This window comes from Medicago truncatula, chromosome 7, assembly GCF_003473485.1.
Source record: "Medicago truncatula cultivar Jemalong A17 chromosome 7, MtrunA17r5.0-ANR, whole genome shotgun sequence".
Classification (NCBI taxonomy): Eukaryota; Viridiplantae; Streptophyta; class Magnoliopsida; order Fabales; family Fabaceae; genus Medicago; species Medicago truncatula.
In genome coordinates this window covers 17986539-17991114 of record NC_053048.1, presented here as the reverse complement: position 1 = coordinate 17991114, position 4576 = coordinate 17986539, and the positions used below count along the sequence as shown (strand labels likewise).

Below are 4576 nucleotides of genomic sequence, written 5' to 3'. Positions count from 1 at the left end.
ATAAATAAAAATATATATATATTTATATATAAAATCTCTCTCCCTCCCTTTCTCCTTATTTTATTTTATTATTTTTTATTTTTTATTATTTTTTATTTTCTATCTTTAACCGTTTTGATTTCAGGCATGACTCCTAGAAGATCCACACAATAATAACGATATGGCTGAGAAACGTGGTCTCAAAGAGTACGCAATCACATCTTCAGATGAGCCGTACGATGCTATTGTGTACCCAACGGTTAAGGATATTAAATTTGAAATAAAGCCTGCACTTATTTACCTAGTGCAGCAAAATCAATTTTTCGGATCACCCACTGAGGATCCGAATCTTCATGTTTCAATTTTTTTAAGACTCAGTGGAACTTTGAAGGCAAACCAAGAGGCCGTAAGGCTGCACCTCTTTCCTTTATCTTTGAGGGATAGAGCTAGTGCTTGGTTTCATTCATTGAAAATTGGTTCTATAATTTCATGGGACCAAATGAGGAAGGCATTCCTTTCCCAATTCTTTCCCCATAGTAAAACTGCTCAATTATGGAGTCAAATCACCCAATTCACTCAAAAAGATGGTGAATCTCTTTACAATGCGTGGGAGCGTTTCAAAGAAATGCTTAGGCTTTGCCCCCATCATGGTTTTGAGAATTGGCTTATTATCCACACTTTTTATAATGGTCTTTTGTTTTCCACAAAAAATGAATGTTGATGCAGCTACAGGTGGAGCTTTGATGAATAAAACTTACACAGGAGCATATGATTTGATCGAAAACATGGCACAAAACCAATATCAGCGGACAAGTGAGAGAGTTATCACTGAAGGTACTCCTCCACCATCTAAAAAAGAGACAGGTATGTACCAGGTTTCTACCTTTGATCATCTATCTGCTAAGGTGGACACACTTCTTCAAAAATTTGATAAATTAACTGTAAGTGTCGTCACACCTGCTCTTGTTTCACCACCTTCTGAAATTTTGTGGAATACTTGACCATACTGGTGTTGAATGCAAACTAGGTAGTGTTGCTAAAAGTCCCGAGCAAAATTCTTATACCTTTGGACAACAAACAACACCACCCGTCTATGCAAACAACCAAAGAGTCCCTCAGAAATCCAGCTTGGAAATTTTACTAGAAAAAAATGCTATGGAGCAATCCAAGCAATTTCAAGAACTTAAAAATCAAACTGGATTTTTGAATGACTCTCTTGTCAAGCTTACATCTAAAGTGGACTCCATTGCTACTCACACTAGAATGCTAGAAACTCAAATCTCTCAAGTAGCCCAAAAAGTAGCTACTTCCTCTCAAACCCCCGATGTCTTTCAAAGTCAAACTGAAGCCAACCCCAAAGGCCTTATAAATGCTATTCAACTTAGGGACGGTAATCAGTTAGAGGACCCCATTATGAAAACTAAGACAATTAAGGGTGAGATAAAGAGTGAAAAGCAACAAGGTGAGAAAGTCATAGGAGAGAGTGATAAGCCAATCGTTTCACCACCTTATAAACTCAAAATCCATGTCCCACAAAGGCTTGCTAAGCCTAACCTCATAGTGATTGAGAGTTTTTCCACCCCTTGTGTGATTGAGAGTGAAACCATTAAGAAAGCTATGTGTGATTTGGGAAAGAATCTCAGGTTGATGCCACTATCCCTTTGGGAAAGATTGGGTATTGGATAGAGAAACCTTCTAATCGTCAAGCTAATGACTCTAAAAGAGCGCTTCGTGGGAGGCAACCCACGAGTTTTATTGCTTTTATTTTGTTTGTTTTGTGTTGTTTTATTTTGTTTTGTAGGTATTTGTCCAAATATGATGCGAAAAAGTGAAGAGAAAAAAAAAATTGAAGCCATTGACCAGAAACCCACCCAAAAAAATAAAAAATAAAAAATTCTTCCCTCTTTTTCCAGAGAGTTGGCACGGCCCGTGCCTGTGTTGGCACGGCCGTGCCAACCCATCAGCAAAAAAAAATAAAAAAATATATATATATTTTTTTTTTATTTTTTCTTCCTTATCCAAATCAAATAACATCTATAACCCTTCTTCCATAATTCTCTCCAAACTTCACCAACATTCATCCACCCAAAACCAAACCAAGCTAAGGTCAATGGCATCAAAAAGGAAAGGTGAGGATATTGAAGCCTCCGGAAGTGGTGCAAGCAAGAAGCAATCAACAACCCGCAATCATGGGATCCAATTCAAGGATTCTGAGCAAAGAAATAGGTATAAATCTCTAATCTCTAGAACTATCTCTCCTTGCAGGTACCTTGATGTTAATGCTATGGATAGACTAGAAATAGATGAACATATGATTAGGTTGTTGAATAAATTTACAACCTTGTGCTTAGGTACCTTCACACGGTTATTGCTTGCACCATATGGGATAGAAAAGAGGTAGGAATGATGAGGAATGTTGAGCTATTTTTGTTGTGGGCTATGCTTTATAACCACCATGTTAACATTTGCTATTATTTGATTTATTATCCTGTTTCAATTGCTAGAAAGAAACTGGATATAAAGGTGATATAGTGGTAGGTGGAATCATCACTTTCATTGTTAGAAAATTTGAGGTAAATGTGAATAAAGGGATAAATAGGATTGAGGGAAACTACTATCTAGACTTAGAAACCCTCACTACCATGTTTTTTTTTAGAATTCATGGTCATTCTCACAATTACCAATATGAGTGGAGAGTCAATACTACTAATTTCTTGATTATTCTACCTAATTCAGATATTACTAATCCGGAGGTGGTAGAAAACTAGGTTTATGTTGGCACTAACCCACAGGTACACAATGATGGTGATGATGGTGGTGATGAAGAGGAGGTAGGTGCAAACTTGCACCATTAACAAGAAGCCGGTGGAAACTATAATGATGAACGGTGGGCATTGATGCAAACCGAAGTTCAAAGAACATGCACCGAGCAACAAAGACAAGGTGTTGAAATGATCGGGCTAAGAAACGATGTCCTAAGAGGCAATCAAATAAATGAATAAAACAATCAAATGTTCTGATACATGATGCAACATCTTCACCTCCAAGGTCCACCTTATGGACTTCAATAAAATTGTGAGCTCTCCTCTTCCTTTACTCTTCTGTACTTCTCTTCTTTCTTCATCCTCTTCTTATTTTTCTTCTTCTTCTTCTTTTAAATCATTGAGGACAATGCTTCTCCTAAGTGTGGGGGGAGCCTAATAAAGTGTCTTTAGTCGTAGTGTTTCCAAACTCCCTTGAACTTTATTCTTTTGTTGTGTTTTATTGTAAAAGGCATGAATAAGCAGCTCATTTTTATTGTTTTATTATGACATAATTTTTTGATGTCTCTTCAATGGTCGTTTCTTGTACATGAAAGTGATTTCTTGTGTTATAAGTATTCTTGCTATACCCACATCAAGTTTTATTGTGAAATAAATTCTCCAATGAGAAAAGCACCTAGTTGCAATCCTTGAGTAAGTGTATGAGTAGGTATTTTAAGGAACACGTTCTAGCTTTAATGGTAACCTGGACCCTTAAAAATCTTCAGAGTAAAAGTAGTATAAGTTTGTGTGGGAATAATTCTAATGTGATGAAATATGTAAACCGAAATGGGGCGGAAGGATATCACCACACGTGGAGGAAAGGATACCCTCTCACTGACTTCCTAAATGTGGTGATGACTTCTCAAACAAATTGTGCTTGAATTAAACCCTCTAAAAAGAGGAACTTCCTAAGTGAAGTAAACAAGTTGTAGCACTACTTAGGGTGATCATAGAAACTTGGAGGAAAGGATACCCCCTCACGGACTTCCAATGTGAAATGATAGCCCCTAGGCATCTACAAGCCCCCAAATGTATAAATTCATCAAGTCTATCTTAACTCTCCCACTTCTCTTATATGAAATGAAGAAAAGATTTTTCTCGGTCATTTTAGTGTTAAGGTTAGAACCTGTTCCTCATAATATCTATCTTATACAGGAGCAAGAAAAGGGTTGGACTACACACACATACACTCACTTAAGATTTGTTGTTGGGTTGAATAAGTTTACAAAGAATACTTGAAGTTGCGATTAGTGTACGTTGAAATGAAACCTCAAGGGAGACATAAGCTTTTATTTAAAGTGTCATATATTAATCCTTTTTGTTGCTGCCATGTCTATGCCTTTTGCTTGAGGACAAGCAAAGATTCAAGTGTGGGGGAGTTTGATGAGTCATTATTATATCTATTTTATCCATAATATTTAGTATTGTTTTATTTAGATTTTAGTTATATTTATATTTATAATATTTCCTTTTTGAATTATATTACTACAATTGCATATTTTATATTTCAGGAATGAATATTAGATGGATTGAGTCTTGGAGCAAAAGAAAGAGGATTGGAGCTGATTCGGTGCAGAAATACGAAGATTCGGAAGACAAAATATGTCTGCCCCAAGTCAGAACCTTGGCACGGCCCGTGCTAGGCTTGGCACGGCCGTGCCACCTTCCAATGCCTCTTTTGCTGCTTTTGCTTAGATTTTAAGCTACTCTATTTTTAGCCCAGATGTAATAGCTTAGATTTTAAGTCGAATAAATGCTATAAATAGGGTAGCCATCCATCACAAATAATCATC

General features: G+C 36.6%; 1 pseudogene; it reads right to left on the bottom strand.

Moving 5' to 3' along the window:
• Positions 1-533: 533 nt before the first annotated feature.
• LOC120577247 (uncharacterized) lies at positions 534-633 on the bottom strand (annotated as a pseudogene).
• Positions 634-4576: the final 3943 nt, after the last annotated feature.